The following is a 24,650-nucleotide window of genomic DNA, read 5'->3' on the forward strand; positions in this document are numbered from 1 at the left end:
ATGGGAACCATATCCGAACAAGAATAGGCAAATTTTAAAAAAAAGAAACAGAAGTAAAAATAATTGGTTCATAGATTTAAGGAAAGTTTGCATTGCAGGTAGACTCAGGAATACCTCTATCAAAAGACCACACTGCCAGGAATCCTCCTCCATTCACATTTCTTCTACTGGGCGTGTTAGACCTATACTCTCTCACCATGGGCTTTCTTTCTTCATGTGACCATTGATGGCTCCATCAGTGTGAAAATTTGCACCCACGAATAGGGAATGATTAGGTTTCTCAGTTTCAGTTAGAAAAATTCCATGAAAGCATTTCTTTTTTTTTTTTTTTAAAGATTTTATTTATTTATTTGACAGAGATAGAGACAGCCAGCGAGAGAGGGAAACACAAGCAGGGGGAGTGGGAGAGGAAGAAGCAAGCTCACAGCAGAGGAGCCCGACGTGGGGCTCGATCCCACAACGCCGGGATCACGCCCTGAGCCGAAGGCAGACGCTTAACCGCTGTGCCACCCAGGCGCCCCCCATGAAAGCATTTCGAATGAGCCACTTCTTGACTGATAAACGGTAGTTGGGGAAGGGCAGGGCCAGTGACGGGAAGGTCCCCAGTGAAGGGGTAGCAGGTGCCGGGCAACACCCGGAATATGTCCCCTACAGAACAGTGATTGGAAAACATGTCAGATCCGGACAGCATGTCATTATCAAAATAAATTCCTGATTGGATAACATAGATGTAGAAGAAAATATGTTAATGATTAAACAAGGAAGAAAAGGTAATCTTTAAAAATACATATCTTTAGATGGAGAAAGGTGATCTAAAAAGAATAAAAGACAGAAGTATCATGTCGATCGTATACATTTCTATGTTCTCTTTGAAAAATATAGGAAAAAAACAAAAGGCAAATATAAAACAGAAAAAGTATTTTGCAAGTTATTACATACAGCTGATACCTGTAATAATGTGTCAATCAATTTTTTTCATTAGTGAGAAAAACACTAAACTATTAAGGAAAAGGTATGGGCAAGGGATATAGAACATACACAGAAAAATATATATATATTTAAAAAAGTATTATAAATGTATCAACATCATTAGTAATCAAAGAATTCCAAAGTAGAACAATTAAATGGCATTTTTGTTCATTGAAATGGTGAAAACTTAAAAACACTCAATGGTGGTGAGCCTCTAGTAAGCTAAGCACACCCCAACCAAGTGTAAGGTGGGGCGCCTGGGGGGCTCAGTAGGTTAAGCATCTGCCTCCGGCTCAGGTCATGATCCTGGGGTTCTGGTATTGAGCCTTGAGTTGGGCTCCCTGCCCAGTGGGGTGCCTGCTCCTCCTTCTCCTTCTACCCCTCCCTCCCTACTTGTGCTTTCTCTCTTGCTCTCTCTTTCAAATAAATAAAATCTTAACCCCCCCAAAAAAACCAAAGCATAAGGCAAAATTAATATAACTTGTATGGGGGTAACACAGCAGCATGTTTGCAATCTTGACAGTATCTATGTGATTTAATTATTTGATTTCATTTTGAGAAATCCACCTTAAGAAATGAGAAATGTCAGACTTCTATATAAGGATGCTCCCTGCAGTATAAGTGAAACAACCCAAGTATCTGACAATAAGGGATTAGCTTTCTCTGTCTTCAGTCCTCTTATCATTTCCATTAAAGTGAAAGGCTCACTGTTTTAATGGGTTTTTATCATTACTCTAAACTGTCTTGTCCTCTGGATTTTCATCAGTCCCGTGTCTGACAAGTCCCCAATCCTAGATGATTCTGTGCACCAGTGTCTAGTTAATTCTGAGTCACTCTGATGAGTCATCACAGATACCAGTCTCTTTAATGAACCCCTGAAATTGGCTTCTAACTCACCCTCTTGCCTCCACTTATGTTCCCACCCATTTTTTTCGGGACAGTCAGAATGATCTTTCTGTAACTCTGACCTGCTAACTCTCATTTGCACCCCTCCTCACATGGCTGCCTTCAGCAACTTAAAACGCAGAAGACGAGAGATTCTTCTCAGGGTCTATAATCCCAAGTCGGTGTGTATCCCACCTGCCTCTCCAGCCTTATTATTTACTTCTAGCCTTTGGGTTTTAGTTACATTCTCCTTATAGTTCCTTAGATATACCGAGATCTTCCTTGTCAGTTGGCTTTGCATATGCTGTTCCCTTTGCCTGGAACAGTTTTTCTCACTTTGCTCCATATGTATTTTTTTCAATCCACTTCACTTCAACTGTTCCTTCAGATCTCTGTTCAATAGTCATTTTCTCATTCCCTAACCTCCCTAGCAAGGTCAGTTCCTACATCGTGAGCTTTTCTATTTCAACGTATCTTTACTCTACAGGACCTCTTAGTTATAAATGCATGTTGATGTGCCTGAGTCATTGATGAATGTACACTTCCTTTACTAATGTTTAATGAGGATCTTTAGGTATAAGATCCATATATGCACCTACTTCTCCCACTGCCCCCACCCCTGCCTCGGCAACCACCAATCTGTACTCTATTTCCATGAGGCCCTTTTCCTTTCTTGAGATTCCACATATAAGTGAGATCATACAGCATTCGTCTTTCTCTGTCTGACTTATTTCACTTAACATAATGCCCTTAACTTTCATCCACATTGTTACAGGTGGCAGGATTTCCTTCTTTCAGGGGATGTAATGGACAGCACGATAACCGTAATTAATGGTACTACATTGTATATTAGAAAGTTGCCAAGAGAGTAGACCTTCAGAGACGTCACGGCAAGAAAAAAAATGGTAACTCTATGAGATAATGGATGTTAACTAAACTTACTGCAGTAATCTTCCCACAAGTGTACATGTATCAAATCACTTTATTTTACAGCTTAAACTTAAACAATGTTATATGTTAATGAAAGCTCAATGAAACTAGGAAAAAAGATCAATGTCGGCAGATTTGCAAACTGCAATGTTCCCAGAAAGTAGCACACATCCTGGGATATAGTAATATGCAACACGTATTTATTGAGAATGATGGATTGAATTATACCATATCCTTATAAGGAAATATTATGCATCTTTACAATTGAAGACTTTTTGTAAAAACATGAAAACATTTTAACACAAAGACACAAAACATTTTAATACAAATACAATAATATTTTAATACAAAGACATAAAGCTGTACAGAGTGTGATCACATGTTTATACAGTTAGCTACGTACTCTATGTACTCATTTTTTTTGCAAAAAATGCTTAAAATTAATTATCTCTGATATGCCTCTGGATTTCCATGATGATGCTTTATGTACTTTTTTCTCATTATCTTGTCATTTGAAACCTTTTTACAATGAGTTTATAGGAGTTTTATTTGCAGGAAAAAAAATTTTTTAATTGGTGTGGCCTATAGCTACATCAACTTAGAGGAGATTTGTTGTTTCAATAATTGGTCACCTCTTCCATCTCCTCTGTCTTGTATTGTGGAACTACTGGTAAATAGATTTCTCCTCTTGCCCTACGTTGGACCCCCAGAGAGGACTGATTTGTGGGCTTGGAATGCAGTAGGCACCTTCATGGGATGATTAAAGCATCTTGCACTTAAATGCCCTGATTATTTTGGGCCTCCTGTTCTCATCAAGAGTATTGGCCCACACTGCTCACAGCCTTGGGGTCCTTGAACCATATAAATACGGTAGGTTGACTTGTCTCTTAAAACTTTAGGTGACCTTTTAGAATGGCTGTCTTTGAAAACCAAGTGACAACTCTAAGCAATAAATTTTTTAAAAATTTTATATATATATATATGTATGTATGTATGCAGATGGTAGGTAGATGGATAAAGCGGTCAATTTTAGGGAACAGAAGACCTCACCTCAAAAGGATTCACCTTGTACTTATTTTAGATCCTAAGGAAAGATAGTCAATTCTTTTCTTCACAATTTTAAATCCTCAGGGTCCCAACTTCCTTTCTCAGTAAACATAAGCTTCTAGACAAAGAATGGCAAATGCATTCCTTCATAGTTGCAAATTCTGATAGACTATTCGTGGCTACTGGAGGATAGTGCTGAGAGTACTAAGGTCATGTCTGGGCTCAGGGGGAAGTATGCTTTGGTCAAGAATGGAAGCTACTATGAATTTCCCACACTTCTTATTCTTCTTACAAACAACTTCCCTCTGAATGAGGTTGACAACACTATGTTTGACAGTTCCCTGAGCTCATGGCCCAGGGTCTGTCTGACTTAACTGATTCCTTCTTTCTCTTCCTTTTCCTTTTCCTTTTCCTTTTTCGTTTTCTTGCCTATCGGGGAAGAAAGGGAGCTGACTCTCTGTAGAAGAAATTGATTCTGGAAAGAAATAATCTGTAGCACTAGAAGCTCATTTGGAGAGACTGGGGAGTCCTGCTACCGTCAGACTGTGTCAGGCATGTTAGTAATTCTCCTCAGCCCTTCTATTCACAATTTTGGGTGAGCTGTGAATAGGGATCTCAAGCAGGCCCCACACTTAGTGCAGAGCCCGACACGGGGCTTGATCTCAGGACCCTGATATCATGACCTGAGCCAAAATCAAAAGTTGGATGCTTAACAGACTGACCCCCCCAGGCACCCCAAAGTAAAGCTTTTGAAACAGTGAATGGCCTACAGGTAAGCATTAATTCTAAGGTAGCTATTACAAATGATTAAAAATGTAAGTATGTGTTTATGTAGTTCTACAAATGCAGTATAAACACACACACACACACACACACACACACACCCTGACACACACACATGCATGCCCGCCACATATAATACCAAAACACGTAAATATCCAACATCAGGAACGGGCTTAGCAAATCATGATCCAGCTGCTTAGTGAGAAAGTACAAGCCATCCAAAGGAAAACATAAATGCTGTAGGGAAATGTGGCACAGGTTTATGTAGCAGTTGAAAAAAAAGGCAAGAAGAAACTCGTTTATGCCCACATTGTGTCCCTACGAAATATCTGAATAAAGACAAGGATGGAAATGACCTTGTGCTTTGTGGGCCCACCCTATTTATTCATTTGTACTTATCCTTTTTTTTTTTTCTGCTAAAATGCTGTGAGGTGGGGGGCGCCTGGGTGGCTCAGTTGGTTTATCGGCTGCCTTCAGCTCAGGTCATGATTGAGGGTCCTGGGATCAACCCCCACATCGGGCTCTTTGCTTGGCAGGAGCCCACTTCTCCCTCTGCCTCTGCTTGCCATTCCCCCTACTTTTCTCTATCTCTCTCCCTCTCTCTGTCAAATAAATAAATAAAGCCTTAAAAAAAATCTTTCTAAATAATCTATAGGGTAACAATACCTAACACTGAACATATATACCAAGACTTATCAGATACAATAGAAAACTTTCCAAGCGTTAGTGTTACGTTAGAAAGGGATGAAGTCTGAGAATGAATGAGCTAATCAGCCAACTTAAGAAAAAAAGATAAAGAAAAATAGAATACACTTCAGGAAATTAGAATGCAAAAATAGAGATGCAGAAATGCATGAAATAATCTCAATAAAGTTGTATCAGACATCTGCCGAAAAAAATAAAATATAAAATAAAATAAAATGAAATAACTTTGACATAGTTGGCAGAAATTTTTCCAAAAATGTCCTTAATGTTATTGCAGCTTTATCTTTTTTCTAATGAAATTTCTAAAAATAAGAAGAAAAGAATCCCAGTCAGTGTCAGAGAGGCCCTGAGATGGCTTTGGCGCTAGGGAGTAGGGAAGCAGCTGTTAGGGGTGAGGGGAGTGGGATGGGTGTTGAGGAGAGCCACACCATCACCCACCACTGGGAGGAGCCCCAAGGGCTAGGATGGGATGCCACTCTGGTGAGACTTCCCTTTTTGTCCCCTTCCTTCCTTCCTTCCTTCCTTCCTTCCTTCCTTCCTTCCTTCCTTCCTTCTTTTCTTCCTTCCTTCCTTCTTTTCTTCCTTCCTTCCTTTCTTCCTTCTTTCCTTCTCTCCTTCCTTCCCTCCCTCCACTCCTCCCTCCTTCCCTTCCTTCCTTTTCTCCCACCCTCCCTCCCTCCCCCTGTTCCACGCTTCCACCCTTCCATCCTTCCATCCCTTCTGTTTTTAAAATTTCGGTTATATTGAGGTATAATTGACAATTTCTTTCTTTTTTCTTGTTTTGTAGTCTACTCTGCTTTCTAATTCTGGGATCCAGTTCAGGTGTGAGGGCTGGAGGTACAGGAGCCATGAAAGTCAGTACTGGAAGGGTAGGGCAGAACGATGGGAGATGCTGGATTCTCTGCTGTTTATGGAGCAACCCTGCACTGCCTTCCTCTATTCTTGTTGTTTTCCCCTCCATTCTTCTTTTGTATGAAAGAGAAATAAAGCTCTATCTAACTTAATGCTTGTTTGCAGCTTACTGTGTTAAGAAGTGTCTCCTATCTCTTACCAATATGTAGCAGTTATACCCATACTGTGATGGAGTCACAAAGGGGATGTGGTTCATGAATGACCATGTGGCCTTAGTGTTTGGCAGGACCTCAGAGAAAGTCCCTGTTTCCCTCCATACTCCAGCCTTTATCAAAGTGTGGTCCATGTACCTCCATTTAGAATCATTGCAGGTTCTGGTTAAAAATACCAAGTTAAGTCTGTGCTCAGCCCTTCTGAGTTTCAGCCTCTGGAATTGGAGCCTGGAAATTTACATTTTAATCAGCAACTATATTGATTTTTTTTTAATTAATTAATTACTTTTGTTTACAGAGGGAGAGAGAGGGGGAAGGGACAGAGGGAGAGAGAGAATCTTAAGCAGGCACCACACCCAGCATGGAGCTCTGTGCGGGGCTTGATCTCACGATGCTGAGATCATGACTTGAGCCGAAATCCAGAGTCAGATGTGAACCAACTGAGCCACCCCAACCACTAAGTTATTTCTTAAGCACACTGAAGATTGATAACCTCCCCCAATTCAAGCCACTTCATACTCAGTTACTGAATCTGGGAAGCAGAGTTGGGGACCTGCAGACATTATTCCCTATTCCTGGTTTTATAGTTCACTGACATGAGGACACCATTGGGGTGATCTCTTCAGTAGTGAGTGAACAAGAAGCACAGCCATCTACCACATTTGCCCTAGTAGAGGTTGGTGTGTTAGGGGACTCCCACATTTCCTTGGGTATGTAAGAAGGAGCAGAAAAAAATCATGGTCACAGCCATTGCCGGGAATTCTTCCACACTCCATAGCATGAGGTGAATATGACTCATCCCTGCTCCCTATTGCTGCTTCTGTGTGATTGTTCTTCCTTTCCCCCAGAACATCAGATTCTTTGAGTCTCCATCTGCTTATCTACCCTTTCCTTTCTTTCTCCCCATCTCAAAAACTTACTATCCTCTTCACTCCTCTTTAATCATCAAAAACTTCAGCAACTGGTATAGTCTCCATTTCCATCTCAACTCAAAATCCTGGCCTCTTGCCCTTGAACTTCTCTTTTCCAATGATCTCCTTTCCCTTCCAGCCACACACTTCCATTCTCCTGCTCTGCGACTTACTAGCAGAGGCTGCACCATTTCTGAAATCGCCAATCAAAACACCTAATTCTCCCAAGGTGACCCTTTATTCTCCTAGCGCCTCTGCTCAAGCACCTCTACTATGATGTTTCATCAAACCTGAGCTTCAATCTTGATCCCTCTCCCTTCTTTCCACCAATTAGCCTCTCTTTTCTCTAATTTGTGCACATCCAGTTTAGAACGCCTGCTCCATTGAGGCTTGTGTTCTTTTGCAAACGTACATCCCTCCCTTGCCTCTTTGTCCATTCTGCATGAACAAAATCCCAATCCAGAGCAGACGCAATCACTTTTGATCTCCAGCTCATATCCATCCTAAAAATTAAGCCCTACTGGTGGGGGGGAAATCACACAATTAGGCAGATTAGAATCATTATGAATTCATAATCTTTTAATCGCTTGCCTCAGCTGGGCTCTCATTAAAGTCTAGCAAACAGTCTATTTCTCTCATCAGCTTGTACCTCACCGTCCTGTCAAAGGAGGATCCATCTGCCTGTGCACTGGCTCCCAGAAACTGCACTGCCTTATTATTTCCTTTTTACCCAATATCTTAAACATTGTTCCCACTTCTGCACCCTTTCCATCAGTATATAAGCTTGCTTGAGACTCTCATCTTTAAAAAACAAAGGCATGGGGCGCCTGAGTGGCTCGGTCCTTAAGCGTCTGCCTTCGGCTCAGGGCGTGATCCCGGCGTTCTGGGATCGAGCCCCACGTCGGGCTCTTCCGCTGGGAGCCGGCTTCTTCCTCTCCCACTCCCCCTGCTTGTGTTCCCTCTCTCGCTGGCTGTCTCTCTGTCAAATAAATAAATAAAAATCTTTAAAAATAAATAAATAAATAAATAAATAAATAAATAAATAAATAAATAAAAAAACAAAGGCAAGTGTGAAAGCCAGAACCTTTTCCTGGAACCTACATCACTCCAGCTACCACCATTTCATTTTACTCACATTCAGAGAGTTTTCTAGACATGCTCCCTTCACATCAGTACTTCCCAATTACTTTGTCATTTGCTGAAGTCTGCTTCTACCCCTGCTACCAGAACTGCTCTTACTATACTCCTTAGGACTCTTCTCATCCTTGGATAAAGTCATAGGAAAGTGGAACAGTCCTTATTTTATGGAGGACATGGGTTTCTGTGGTTCTGTTTCTTGTCTTAATCCAGGGTCCAGGCAGTTGGCGGCTTCTCCCTGGATTATGCCTTGAGACATACAACTCTCATCCCAGAGGGAAAAAGGTAAGTGTCAGTTGAGTAAAGGCTTTTATATCTTCTATCAGGATATGGCAAAAGTTAAGTCTGCTTACTTCACTTTGGCCAAATTAAGTCACATGCATGGCTAGATTCAACATCAATGGATTGAGTGGGACAGGACTCCTCTCAAGGGTGGGGGCAGATGGTACAGCAACAGGTGTATTCATGTGTGGCTTGTACAGCAACAGGCAAGAATGTATAATTCTCTTACAGGGAAAGGGTGGGCAAATATGTGGGACAGTGCTACAATCTGCCACAATGATTTGAACCCCTTGATTATTCTCTGTTCTCTTATTCCATCAAGAATGTCAGTCTTACTCCCCTCTGTAACTTCCTGAACCTCATGTCAAGGCATTCACAGTAATTTGCCAATTCTCACCGACTTGACGGTCTGCCATTTCTATCTTGCAGATTAATTCCCTCTATCCTTTCCCTCTTTCTTTCTTCCTTTCTTTCTTCTTTTCTTTCCCCTATTGTTCTTGTGCATTAATAAATAAAAGGGAAGAGAAGAAACAACTGTTGACTGAGTCCACTATGTGGCTATAATGTTGGGGCTCTCGCTGCTATAGTTTTTCTTCCATTTGTTATTGACCTCATAGTGCATATGTTAGAGTGGCCATTACAATAACTTCCACATCCTCTGTCTGTGTCTCTTTCACTGTGAATGTCATCATTTCAGTGCATAAACAGGTCTTCAGTTATGCAAAGATGTTCGGAGCCACGGGATTTGACTTCCATTAATTGTCTTCCTTGCTAACTCCAAATATTATTGCCTATTCTCCCTCTTTCTCTCCTTCATCCTTCACAACACGAGGAGTATTCCTCTCTCTGGAAACATCCAATTCTTCTCTGTGCACACTTGTGACAATATTACAAGCTTATCTTATTCCACTTAACACTATTTACTGAGAATGCCTTAATGACTGGTATATGGAAAATACGAATAAATAATGTGACTTTATTTTCCCAAAGACAACTGGGGTTACATATGTGTCAAATAAAACATAATAGATAGGGATTTATTTCTCCATTAGCTTTTTAGGTTTGCTTATCTTTCAGAGTAATTTAAATTGAAATGGAAGACAAATCCTTATTTGATTGTTAGGCAATTCAGTTCTATTTATATTGTGTGAGTTGGTGTGGGATCTAAGTGCACTGTTGTTAAAAGGCTATTTAATGTCACATAGAGGGCCTATTAATTTTTTCGATAAATTGCTGGCATGTCCAGCCAATTGCATACATTTAATAGGGAGAGTCCGTTCTTCTAAAAGTCTGTCTCTATACTTTGTGGTAATGGTGCTATAGTTTATGTGCTGTTAGACATACTGAGGCACTGCCTTTGTTATCAAAAGTCTGGAGATAAATCTCAAAGTAAATGTGTGATTCTGTTGGAAGAGGGTCAAGAGAATGATAGAGCTTTGCAGTCCAACTTGTAGTGATGAGGCATAGAATAGTGGGGCTTTAAAAATAATTTCTGGGTAATTTGCTTTGTATTAATAATGAAACACATTGTCATTAATGTTGAATTTTAACATAATGTTGGTAAGGAAGCATGCTTATTTGGGCTTGAAAATAAGACCTTGTCATGGGTATTACTTTTTTACTTGATCTGAAAGACTGAAACTCACAAGGTTGTTTTGCTTTTCTTATGTACAATTGTTTTATAATGCTAATTAGCTAATGCTTATTTTAGGTATATATGAATTGCCTGCTGAGAACAGAGAGAATAGGAAGGACAGGGACCAGATTATCATAAATTTCAAATACAATCAAATATTTACAACTGACTACTTTTATTTTTCATGTAAATTTTTGATAAACAATGTAAGATGGAATAAGTCCATCAATCAAGAGCCTTCTCTGTTTTGTTTGTTATTATTTCCTTAGAACCTAGCATAATACCTAGCACATAGTATAGTCAATAAATATTTACAAATAAATGAATGGATAAAGATATGATAAAGAAATACAAATGGCACCTATGGTTTAAAAATGACAAAGTAAAGAAGCTATCTTCTTTTCTTTCTAAATGTCAGAACACTCGCCAGAAGAAAGTCACCACAAAGCAGATGACAATTTTGACAAAATATTTTGCAACAACAACAATAATGGTAATGTAAACTTGTGGTTAGTAATAAAAAATAATGAAGTGTGGTCTTTATTTTTTTAAAAAAGCACATTAAGAAAGGATATAAATATTGAGGGAAGATAGAGCAAGGCACACAGAAGAGATAAATCACTGAGCTGGCAAAACCTGGGGGTGGCATGAAGAAAGAAAAATAAAATCATCACAGAAACAAGGGCCATACTTCCAAGAGCATGAAGTAAAATGGCCTTGTTGAAAATACAGCAAGAAAGATGGGGCCAGATTAAAATACACAGGCAGAATAAAAGAGAAACAAACAGAGTTAAAAGGACTATAATAAACAACAAAGAATAAGAGAAGATCCAGCGTGCCTGGGTGGCTCAGTTGGTTAAGCAACTGACTCTTGACTTTGGCTCAGTCATGATCTCAGGGCTGTGAGACCGAGACCCGTGTTGGCTTTGTGCTTAGTGCCAAGTCTGCTTGAGATCTCTCTCACCCTCTCCTTCTGCCCCTTCCCGGACCACTAGCACTCTCTCTCTCTCTCTCTAAAGTAATAAATAAATGTATAAATAAATAAATAAAATCCAGCCTACATATTATTGGAGTTTCCAAAAAAGAAAGTTGAATTAATGGAACAAATAAAATTGTCAAACTAGATAATTTTTATCTTCTAACTTGTTTTTGAAAGATTTTACTTTTAAGTAATCTCTACACCCAACATGGGGCTTGAACTTACAACCCTAAGATCAAGAGTCCATATGTCTACTGACTGAGCCAGGTTCCCCTAAATAAGTCATTTTAAAAATTTTCACAAGTAAAATAACACCTTGAATCTGAGAGTTATAGTGCCCAATGGGGGAAATTAACACAGAATAATCCAACAATAAGACTTAGACAAATAAAGTTATTGAACTTTAAAGATAAAGAAATATTTTTTTGGAAATCCAGGTAAAAATATCCAATCCATCCCTAAAAAGGAGAAAACCTGGCCTAAGTGTTCTTTTTCTCTATCTTTCTGTGTCTCCTCCCATCCCTCATACTGTGTATATACTAGAGACTATACCATGAATTATATATACGTGTATATATGTGTGTATATATATAATGTATATATGTATATAGATATACATATGTGTTCATATTAAATATTTATACATATTTATGATACAAGAGATTGGAGTAGTGGTTATAATATCATCAAGGAAAAAAAAGGTGACCTCAGAATTTTATACCCAGTGAAACTACTGTTACCATATAAATGCAACACACACTTTCAAACATGCAAGAATTTAGAAAATAGAGTTACCATGACACTGTATTTAGAAAAAAAAATCTAGAGATTTAGGTAGAAAAAAATAAACAGAATTTCCAGGCAAAATTATAAAAGAAAATGATGAAAGAGAACTAGCCATACTAGATGTCACACTTATTGCAAAGAATCAAAATAATTAAAACAGTGTGCAGAAGAGAATGTCCAAGTATAGCTCAAAGATGTATAAGACTTCTATAAATAATGAAAGATATACTGGTGAGCAAAATCTGAATTACTGAATTGTGGGTAGATACTAATCTGAATGAAAAGGAAAAAGCTAGGTTTCTATCTCACACTTTATACCAAAATAAACGCTAGATTCATAAGTTGTAAAAATTAATGCTAAAACCATAAAATTCTGTAAACACTATGGGAGAATTTACATTTATGATAATATAGCAAGGAAGGCTTTTCTAAAAATGATAAAATCTTAAAACTCAGAAAATGTAGATAAATTTAAATATATAAAAGTCAAAAATTGCTATATGACAAAAAATAAAAGACCAGAATGTAAAAATACAAACCACAGTTTTGGAAAATAAATATTTACTAGGCCCCCAACTAGTCTCCTTATTATGTTAAGAGTTCCTGGTAATCAACAATGAAAGACTGAGGACCTAAGAGTCAAAGGGCAAACATTAGACAACTAACAGAAAATAAAATGAGCAGGGCTCTTAAATCTATGAAGAGTGGCTCAAACAAAAATTCTTACCATAGGGTAAATGTGAATTAAAACTATAGCAAAACTATTACTAAGTATGATATTGGCAATAAAAAAAACTTCAATTTGAAGGCAGCCAAGTAAAATACACACTTTTGTATTTTGCTATAGGAAATAAAAATTGGGATGTCTCCAAGAGAGAAACCGAATAAAATCTAATAAATTTTAAATCTGTGCATACTCCTCGACCTGGGAAACTTTACTTCTAAGAATTTATACTACAAAAATTATACAAAAAATATATACATTCAAAAATATTTATGATTTAATAGTACAAGTTTGTAAAAATCCAAAATGTCCATAAATAGAGGGCTATAAATAAATTATGACAGTCTTACAATTGAATACTAGAAAATAAATGAAAAAGGCAATTCTATATAAAGTGGTATGGAAGGAGCTCCAAGAGTTATCATTAAATGAGAAAAGAGAGGAACTGGAAAATGTGTAATGTGTGCTGTCATTTTTCTTTTTCTTTTTATGAACATCCACATATGGCTGTATAGCCAGAGACATCTGCAAAATTCAAACAAGAGACCAGTAATAGCCTCTGGTGTGAAGAATGAGGGAACCAGGAAAGAGTGTGAGAACATCTTAGACATCTTTGATTCCATCTTGTTCTAAAATAATTACTTAAGAAAACATCTAGGTGTATTTAGATTCTTTTCAGACCCACCTACAAAAGTTTGGATCATAACTCCTTTATTACTGATTTCAAGTGAAAGCATTTAACCCCTGCTCTCTAGCAAAACCTACTGGGTTTTCACATCGCTTGGCAAAACTTGGTTAGGACCCTACTGCGTCCCTGGCACATGAGGGTGTTCATTCTGGTGGTATTTCTCTTCTTGGTGCACGAAGGAACTGGCTTTGGTGGGGAGCACCCAAGAGTGGGGTTCAGCACTCCAGTTTTTGGCTCTCCACGAGAGCTTACTTCTTCCTTAATTTCCCAGATGGAGCAACACATTTGTCTTTGGCTGCCCTTTCTCCCATTTCATTTGGAACCCCTCAACCTCAAGACTGGGGACTTAAGGATGTAATGTTCACATATATTTGCTCTACATTTCTTAGTGAAGAAACTAATTACCTTTTTTTCCCCCTGCAAAGTGCATTTATTAGCCTCCGGATACACTCCAAAAACCCCTTCCTATCTCATTAAGAGAAAAACCCCCAAAACAAAAAACATCATTGGACTGTAGAAGTTCAGTTTAATCATAAAGCCTTGCATTAGCAATGTTGTGCCTTCCTGACAGTGGAGACTGATTCCTTGAAGTTGTGGATGGAACATTTGGAATTAATAGGGGAATTTTCAGGAGGCCCCCAGTAAACTGCTACTTGGTCATTATTAATGATGTTCTTTGTTCACACCCATGCCAGACTTATTTTAGTATTGTAAATTTCTATCCCAGGGTGGAGGGTGTCAAGGGGAGAGGCATGACTATTTCTATACCTAGAATCTTCTCTGTGCTGCTGGCCTCCGTAGCAGTCTGGCATCCCTGTCCCTACCACCTTCATATATATATATATATATTTTTTTTTTTTTTTGAGAGAGAGAAAAAGAGCAGGGGAGAGGGGCAGAGGGACAGGGAGAGAAACAGAATCTCAAGCAGGCTCCATGCCCAACACAGAGCTCAACACAGAGCCCAATGTGGGGCTCGATCTCAGGACCCTGAGATCATGACCCGAACTGAAATCAAGAGTCGGATGCTTAACCCACTGAGCCACTGAGGTGCCCCCATAGATATCTATTTTGAACACATTTTCTCAGGCTCCTTGGAGTCTTGGCCTGAGGAGACTGATGCTGGACTGTGAAATTTCTGATTTAGTCCTTCAAGTTAAGCAGATGATATAAGCTTTTTGTAAATCAAGTTCGCTGGAAACAGCCACGTTTTTGTGTTGGCTGTGGTTCTCTCATCCTACAGCGGTGCCCCTACTGGCTGCAACAGAGGCCCGATGAAGTGTGTTGACCTCTGCTCTAGAGCGTTCGGAGTCTAATTGTGCAGCTCCAGTGTACTTGGAGACACCTATTTTTCTGAATTCCAGCCACATCCTTAGCCCCCTTCTGAGGGCAACTCTCTTACAGCCTGTTTACTTTCGTGCTGTCCTGTGATAAATAACCCTCCAGAAGAAAGGAATCCCCTGAGGCAGGGAAGGGAAAGGTACAGAGTGGATAGACTGGTCTCTGGGGACTGGATGTTATCTGAATTCCATCACCTCCCATCTGAATGGTCTTGCACAAATGATATAACCTCTCTTTAAAAGAAAGGAATAAGCATGTACTTCATAGAGCTGGTAGAAGTTTAAATGAGAGCTTGCACTTGAAGCACTTATCTCACTGGCACATGGTAGCGGTCTTTCAATGTTACTTATTACTGTTGTTCCCCGGAGCCAAATAACCATGTTATTTACTATACTATATATATATCTTGGCCAGCCTCTTTGGATCAAAGAAAACCTTTAATCTAAGAGCAAGTAGATCCACTCTATGGGCTGCAAAGAGTCAATGAAGTGGCCAGGAGCCAAGTGCTTGTTTATCCACTGTGGCTTATCACTGGGGAGAATACATAGACCCCAGTTTATCCAGGACAGTTCCAATGTATGCATGTTGTCTTTGCATAATTATTAATAGCTTACCTTTTTGTTTTTAGAGTGTTGCAATTGAACAATAAATTATGTGGTCCCTGTATCCGTATTGAATGGTGACTCTCTACAGCAGATAACTTCTCGGATGAGTTAATATTGGGAGAAGGAAGGGACCCAGAGGAATGTCAGTAAGCAAGGGCTCATAGACCACCAAAGACTGCATGGGTAAGCAGGCAGTGTAAGAAGCGCTGTGATAGACCAGTTGGGAGTCTGCCATGATATCTAAATCTAACTTCTGAGATAAAACTTGTACATGCGTGGCTGTGGTTTGACACACAGCAACAAAATGAGGCTTGTCAAATCCAAGTAGAGAGAGAGGGGAATTGCAAGGTTGTGGGTTGGTCTGAGGTCAAAGTTTCCTGGAGTTAACGAGGACCTGAGGGGACCTAGACCAAGGAGGGGCTTATCAAAATGACTCACAAGGATGGTGACTCTTTGTATCAGGGCTGTTGGGACTCTTGGGATGGGGCTCTCCCTCCTCAGTGAACTTCCATCTTTTCTTGAAGTGTCAATCCTCAGATACGTTTGACTGAAAATGAACCAACTTGATAATAGCTTTTCGCGGGGAGTGGGAGTGGATGTGTAGGAAACAAGTGGATTTTAAAAAGGCAAAGACACAGAGACAAAAACCATGAAATGTACTCATTTACGAGACAAATCCTGATTTCAGAAATGTTAAACTATAAAAATATATTTGTCTGAGATTTATAGAAATGTGGTCTTTGGACTGAGGCGATATGGCTCTGAAACTTCAGGCTGGCTGTTTGGAAGAGGGCCTCAGGCTTGTGCCCAGGGTGGGGAGATCTAAAAAAAATGGACCCCTTTGTAAGTACCGGCTCTCAGGATCCGGCTGGACAGGCCAGTGTCTACTTATGTGCGCTAATCCCCATTATGTAGATGCAACACTAGAGGTCCACTAGGGGAAGCCCAGCAAGGGTGACCCAGATGGTAGTCACCCAGGACATCTGCCACATTCAGCATGACCCCTGGGACGAGGCGGAGGCTCAGGCAGTGGATCCTGTCCTTTAAGGGTGAGGTGATCTTGGGAAGGATGAGAAACTTTCCATCCCATTTTCTTGTGAATTTGGGCAAAGAAAGAGCTGCATTGACATTGACCTTTTTGGTGAGTTACATTGTGAGATCACATAAAGCTCTAGGCAGCTATGGAAAGACCAAAACTTGTGATAAGCTGGGGACAAACTCTGGCAAAGAGTTTGTATAGTGAACCTTCTAGATTGTTCCATGTAGTTTAATGAAGAGCTTCCTTTGGGACCAGAAAGGGCCACACCCTGCTACTCAGGAGTTACTCTTCTATGAAATCAAAGTGCAAGAGAGAGAGAGGACGAGGGGGAGGGGGAGGGGAGGGGAGGGGGAGAAGGGGAAGAAGACAGACGGAGGAAGGAAGGGGGAAAAAAGAAAATGACATTGAATTATACAAAAAATGCAATAATGCAATATAATGTTAAAGTTAATTTGATGCATATTGTATCAGCAAGAGCGGCATCAGAGAAACAGAACCAATATGATATATACATATATAGAGATACTTACTGCAAAGAATGGTCTTATTATTAGGGCTGGCTAGACTAGTCTGAAACCCAAAAGGCAGACAGGTTAGGGCAGGCTGGAAACTACCCAGCAGGGGCTGACTGCAAGCTACTGGCTGACTTTCTTCTTCCTGATCCTTAGATCAGGCCCACCGGCATTATCCATGATAAACTCCTTTGTTAGATAGTGTGTGTGTGTGTGTATATATATATATATACACACACACACATATACATATACACACACATATATTAATCACATCTATAAATTGCCTTCATAGCAACATCTAGAGTCACATTTGATTAACTAGGACTGTAGCTTAGTCAAGTTAACACAGAAAACTGACCATCACCATGTATCTAGTGATTTCTATAATTATATCTGTTGTACCTAAAAAATTACAAGTAAGTACTTCTCAGCTGTGAACCTATCTATTGCCCTTGTACAGAGTCAAACCAAACTTTTACAACTTTAATACATTGTGTTGACAAGACAGTATCAGGGTTAGGCATTTTTCTTGACTAGGGGCGTTCCATAATCCTCAGTGGTTCCTTGTTGTCTTCAAATGTGCCCCACGTGGTCCCAATCTATCATTCCCAATCGTTATCCATGATAAACTCCTTTGTTAGATAGTGTGTGTGTGTGTGTATATATATATATATACACACACACACATATACATATACACACACATATATTAATCACATCTATAAATTGCCTTCATAGCAACATCTAGAGTCACATTTGATTAACTAGGACTGTAGCTTAGTCAAGTTAACACAGAAAACTAACCATCACCATGTATCTAGTGATTTCTATAATTATATCTGTTGTACCTAAAAAATTACAAGTAAGTACTTCTCAGCTGTGAACCTATCTATTGCCCTTGTACAGAGTCAAACCAAACTTTTACAACTTTAATACATTGTGTTGACAAGACAGTATCAGGGTTAGGCATTTTTCTTGACTAGGGGCGTTCCATAATCCTCAGTGGTTCCTTGTTGTCTTCATTTGTGCCCCACATGGTCCCAATCTACCATTCCCAATTGTGTCTTTACTCCATGCTTCCTCATTTCAGCTGCTCCAACATTTTACCATTGTTTCTTGAGGGTGCCATATTCCTCCATGGCACATCTGGTGATGCTCTTGTGTGAGCCTAGAATGGAGGGGAAATACCCCAATGAATGAGTGGGAGAGAGAAAGATAGATAGATAGATAGATAGATAGATAGATAGATAGATAGATAGATGATACATAGATATAGATAGATGATAGATAGATAGATAGATAGATATAGATAGAAGATAGATAGATGATAGATAGATAGATAGATAGATAGATAGATAGATAGATAGATGATAGATAGATAGATGAGATAGATAGAGTGAGAGAGCAGGTGTAGATAAGGAAAAGCACAGACATGCAAGATGGCCAGAGGCTCAAGAATTCAAGAGCATATGAATGTTGGAATCCTTAGATGAGCACAATCATGCTGACTTTCCTTGTCACTTATCCTGAGTCAGGACCCTGGCTCCTAGTAATTTACATCACATGTTGTTGCCCAAACCCACAGATCTCCTGTCTGGGACCCAAGTGCTCTGCATGGTCCCTGGGAAGGGATCTTATGAGGGCTCCTGGTTGCAGAAGAATTACCAGAGCCCTAACCTGGTCAGTTAAATAGAAAATGAGAGGCAATGGGAGGCTTTGTAAACATTTCTTTTCTGAAGAAGGCAGCAGGGAGTTCTGTCATTCTTCCCATAGGCTCTGTGGTCTGAGCCTAGAAAGTGCTAATGACATCCTCTGAGTTTTCTGTCCCCAAGCTACGGGGAGGTCTGCCCCAAGCTTCCTCTTTGGGGGTTAAGGGAGTTTTTTATGGCAGGAGAAACAGTGCCTCCTCTTTTCTGTAAGATGTCAAATACAGCTGAATATTTTTTTTTACTCTTGGAACTAGAGTTTGGATAAGATTAGTTAAGATGTTTGAAATAGCATTAACTGGGATTCAGAATTAAGCAATCTTAATTGGATGTTAACTCTTCCAGTGATTAAATGACTTTAAATATCAGTTTTACTGGATGTCTGAGTTCAGGGAAAGGGTCCATGAGTGGGAGCCAATGAATCTTTAAATCAGGACCAAAGATAAATTATTTCCACTGGCAATCAAGTTGAGGCCCACCTAACTGATTCTTAGGCCTATGGCCATTAGAAATTTTCCTGGAACAGCATTTCTGATAGGTAGAGGCTATCCTCAGCTTAGAGAAAACCTCATAGACAAGAAGATAAAGAGAACGCCTTGCAGCTCTGGTCATTGCGACACATTTTCTGCAGGATTCCAATGTGATAGCTTGGAAAAATTCACATTTTTGTTCCTTATCCATGATGGAGATTTCTGTGTGCCTCCAATGGATCGTTCCTCAAGTATATGAAAAATATGGGTGCACCAGACAGCGAAGTCAAAGGTGAGAACCTTTTAGTTTCTGAAGGCTTGACTATTTTACTGAAGAGGTTGTGAAGAGTAATGGTTAAGAACCAGGCTACAGAAGTTCAAATCCCAGCCCAGCCACAAGCTAGCTGTGTGGCCGGCTCTCCATGCCTCAACTTGATCATCCATAGAAAGGATCTGGTGGTGATATTTTCTTTTCTTTTATGTTTCTAAAATAAATTTAATCTTAATCCAAGCTCCCCCACCCTGAGATATGAGATATCTGAATGCATGCCAGCCTTGGGGTACCTCCCCTTTCTAGGGTGACACGAGGAAAATGCAGGGGTGAGGGCTGGTGTACCCATGTCTGCTTCCCAGGGAAAGCACCTCTTGACAATGAAGTGCTCATTGTCCAAATGCATTGTCTGACCTGTTGCTCTATCCTCCAAGCCAATATTAGAGTTTAGTTCTCCCTCCATTTCAGGTCACCGCATCTGAAGTCCTGATACTCGTCCATCCAGCCTCAGGAGCTGGATTTGAGCTCTCTCAGTTAGAGGAAAACAGGGGAAATAATTGAAGAGATTGTTTTTAATGGCATATTTGAAAAGATTTCAGGCAAGGGTGATGTCTCGAACGTGGTAGAATTGTTTAGGAGCAATTTGGGTGACAGAAACTGATTCACTCTTGAGACCCTTTTGGTGTCCGGTCAGGAAGAAGCTGTTCTCCCATCTCTGCAGAACGCAGTGATCTTTGGCAACCAAAGGCTGGAAGCTTCCAGAGCATCTGTCATCTTGTATTGAGTTCCCATGATGAGCAGTAATAATCAGGCTGAGGCCTCGTGGACAGCAGGTGCGGACAGGTGGGAGAGGCACGGGGAGCAAGCCCAGTGTGGTATGGGGACTGTGGCACAGAGAGTGGTTTAAGGAGCTCCCAGAAATAACTGGAGGGCACTTGGAAGTATATTAATTTTTAGCAGTCAGGCCTGCAGGGGCTCAAATGCCATAATGAGGTCTTAAAAGTAAATGGGATAGAATTTTATATTGAACCAAATGCTTACTCAAAAGGGGCTGTGGAATAAAAATATTTTCAGATATTAAAATGGAGAGGTAAAACTTTATTTTATGCACAGACAGGTAAGGTTTGGATGGTGCATCCATCTTCATATTTATAAACAAGTCCATGTTTCAAGCCGATGGAATGGTACCCAGTCTCAAGATACGAGGCCAGTTACTCCCTAGTCCAGAGCTGGGTCCTATATCACCTAAAGGCAGATTTCTAAAGGAGGCAGGTGGGCACCAGCTTGGGGACCATAACTGACCACACACTGGACCTACCTGGACAGGAGAAGCTCGGTCTGGCTGTCCTGGGAGTCTCCAGCAGGGTAAAAAAGTGAAGATTTTCTGGAGAATTCAGCATGCAGGCCTGGATCCTCTGCTGTCTGATTCAAGTGAAAGAAACATCTCGAGGGTGTGAGTCTGGCCGTGGTGTCCCGGGCAGCCACATGGGGAACCTGGGGAGATGCATGCACTTCAACAGACAGCAGGCAGTGAGGACCCCATGAGAGTGGGGTGCAGGAATGGGAATATCATCAGTAAGGGGCTGGGGGTGAACCTCCAAACGTCCACACAGAAGGCAGGCAGTCATTCTACAACAGAACGGTGGGTAAGAGACCCCCGCTCATGCCGGGGAAAGACATGTCTGAAAGTGCCAGAAAAGAGTCATCAGCAGCTGCCTCAATAGATGGAAGAAACCAAAGGTAACCTGGTGGGAATCAGATAAAGCCTTTCCTGTCCCTTGCTTCTTGTCCCCCCTTGCTCACCACTCAGTGCCTCCCCCCACCATAAAACAACAAGATCAACCAAACAAAAATTCCCCCAAACTCAAACCACAACAGAACAATTGTCAGAATTAGAGACCTTATCAAGCAAGGCAGACTGCTGAGGGGGTAGCACAGGTACAGAGAGAAGAAGCGGACCACACACCACCTTCTTGATGGATGGTTGGTTGGTGGAGTGGGGAAAATAACATTCTTTTTTATTGCGCTGTACAATCCTTAGTGTTAGTCACAGCCACCCACAGACACATCCCTTATGCTCATCGGCTTCAGCCCCTACATCGCTTTCCTTGTCTCTATCTTGCTGAGTGTCCCAAAATTACAACAGCATTCTCCCTCGTTCCTCTGCCTAACTCTGCTGCACAGACATGTGCTCCCATACCTAGCCTCCTGGGCCCTTGGGTACAACCCTAAACCCCATCTCGCTTGGCTGGGTCCCTGAGATGCCACCTAGCAGTCAGGAGCTCCCTGCCTAGGAAATTAGGTGCTGCCCAACATAGTCCAGCTCCGGGCTGAGGTCCAGCTCAGGTGAAGCTTCCCTCTCCCTCCTCCTCTCCCTCCTCCTCCTCTCTCTCTTCCTCCTTCTTCTAAACCCTACATTACCGCCAGACTTTCACAGGTCCTGTCTGAGCCTCTCCATAATGACACTTGAAAATACACATGGCTTTTGGCTATTCTGGTTTGGGAATTTCTTTTAGAGTCTGTGCTATGGAATTTTTTTTCTTTTCTTTTTTTTCTCCCCCTTTCTCTTTCTCTCTCTCTCCCCCTTGAAAAACTTTGCTCCAGTGAGCCTCTGTGCATGTGGAAAAAAAAAAAGAAAAGAAAACTCTTGCCCATTACAATAGGCAGTGATATGGGAAGCAAAGGCAGAAGAAAAGTTATTAAATTTCCTTACTACTTACAGCCCGCTGACAAGTCCTTGAAACAGGCAGCATGACATCCCTCTAGGGACGCAGCTGCCTTGATGTTAATGCTTTATTAAGGGCCCCAGGTAATCTTAGCCTGACCCCCAGGATCCTGTAAGTTTACTTTAACATATAAAAATTCCTTTGGAAACTTCCTTTATCTCTACTCCCCAAGAAACATGTTGGCAATCATCCCCCAAGCTTATGGCCCAATGATATATATCTGAAGGGTCTCATGACTAAGGTTTTATCAGATGGTAATAAATGACTTTTACCAACAATAGCTAGCCCCCTCAAGGTCCCTTGCTTCCAAAATTCCTTAGAGAATTACGCTATCCTGAACTCCCTCTCAACTTGAAAGTCTATAATGGGCCACTCCTCATGACCCCAGTGCAGCTCTTTCTGCCCACAGGTCCTGTCCCTGAACTTTCATAAAACCACCATTTTGCACCAAAGATGTCTCAAGAATTCTTTCTTGGTCATTGGCTCTGAACCCTGACGTCTTTTCCTACATCAGGCAACAACTCTTTAAAATGCATCATGTATTTCTTGTGTCATAACTGAAGTCCATTATATTACTAGCATCCATTCCAAATCACTTAGAGGGACTACTTTAGAAAGAAGTGATAGTTTAGTTGACAGAATATATCCTGGGTTGAATTGAACCTAAAGTTAAGATGGGAGAGAAACAGACAAAAAACCCTCACACTTTAAATTCAAATTAAAAAAAAATATATGTATTTAAAATGATAAAAAAGAGGGACTATAATGATTGTGAGTTCCAGTTGAGTTCCAAAGGTGTGGGTGGTCAGAATCTTTCAATATTCCTGTTTCTTTGGTCACCCTGACAGCTAAATTATTAGGAAGTATGATGAGAACATGCTTTATAGTCAAGAAGGTGAATTTCTTAAGAAGTGGACTAATATTGAGGTTAAACCTGGAATAAACACTTTCTTAATTTCCTCATGATTAGCCCTGACCTCTGGGAATAAAAACAATTGTAGGGTTTTTTTTAATGTTGTTATTTCTATCCCCCTTAAATCATCTGTTTAGTAGTAGAGATGCTTTTGTTCCTCATAATTATTTTTTTTTCACTTAAAGAAATGTTGAGCTTGTTTTTGATTCTTTTCTTGTTTTATTTCCTTATAAACATTCAAGTTGTGGACACTGGTTTAAAGGACTTCCTATTCTGTGAACAAATGAGATTGCCAATGTACGATTCCTGAATTATTAAAAAAAAAAAAGAAGAAGTAATTTCATGTGGTTCAGTTGAACATATAGGTCTTGAGGTTGGCTACTGGCCAAAAGGTGAGATTAAATCTCCTTTTGTAGATAATGTCATTTATTCTTTGATTCCTACAGACTCCCTCTATGGCTTACTGCATTAGTGATGGTATACACTTCAAGCAGTGGACATAGCGGAGAATCGAGAGCCTGACTTGCATGGTGGAAAATACAACATTCAAAACAACCAGTTTAACATGTTGTTTTAAAAGTGTATTGAGCTGACTACATCCCTGAAGAGACCGTTCATGTTGAAACTGGTGATGGAGGGGATGAGAAAACCAACTCATTCAAAAGCAGTCTGTTCAGTGGTTAGCAATAAATCTATTCAATATGGCTGTGAAATTTGTTGGCATGATCACGGAAACTCCTTATTGTTTCCATGAGACAACACTGAGAGAAAAAGGACAAACTTGCTGAAGTAGGGAGAGAGTCTTATTACTTCCATGCTATCATCACCAGAGGGAATTGGAAAAACATTAACTGGGAGTTTCCCATTATGCTGCTTGTTGGAAATCATCATGTGTACTAACACATTATTGCTGTTCGTATTAACACACAGACTTATGGCTAGAAACGGTGGGATTCAAAGAACCAGGTAGTCTGGAAGGATGTAGAACTTGGCTAACAATGCCACCTCCTCCGGATGCATGGAGGAAACCTATTTGCCAGTGCTCTGGGAGCACAGAGGAAATGGATCCAGGTTATAACTGAGGCTCATTTCGCTGTGAACAGCAATTGGGTGAATGGGGCCCAGATAATCAAAGACATTCGGATTGCAGAGGCCAACATTCATCCTGGAGTTAAAGTACAGCCGATCAAAGACAATTAAAGATAGTTAGAATGGGAAATCGTATCAATCAGGGTTCAATCAGAGGAGTGGAATCACTAAGGTAGAGAGATAACGAGCTATAGAAACAGAGCTGCAGATACGTCACAGTGATCTGACCTTACAGCTGTGGTCTCCGTAAGGCTATAGTTCTCACGTCTGCTGCTGGAGCTTAGAGACCATGCAGTGGGCAGGAAGAGAAGATGGCCAGGTGTCTGTAAGGTGGGCAAGAGCAAAACCAAGCAGAAACCCCCAGCCACGAGCTGCAACCCACGAGGATGGAGTAAACCCTGATCAGTTCTTGTTGCCTCTGCCCTTGTTGTGGGCGTGGATGCGGGTGTCCT

The 24,650-nt window shown here is 40.5% G+C and overlaps 1 long non-coding RNA gene across 1 annotated transcript; it reads left to right on the plus strand.

Annotated features, from left to right (window-relative positions):
* Positions 1-8,296: 8,296 nt before the first annotated feature.
* On the plus strand, positions 8,297-24,148 carry LOC117803725. Its single transcript, XR_004627704.1, has 3 exons — positions 8,297-8,716; positions 10,768-10,842; positions 23,556-24,148. It is a non-coding gene; the product is annotated as an uncharacterized LOC117803725 (long non-coding RNA).
* Positions 24,149-24,650: the final 502 nt, after the last annotated feature.

The sequence above is a fragment of the Ailuropoda melanoleuca genome, chromosome 9 (genome assembly GCF_002007445.2).
Source record: "Ailuropoda melanoleuca isolate Jingjing chromosome 9, ASM200744v2, whole genome shotgun sequence".
NCBI lineage: Eukaryota > Metazoa > Chordata > Mammalia > Carnivora > Ursidae > Ailuropoda > Ailuropoda melanoleuca.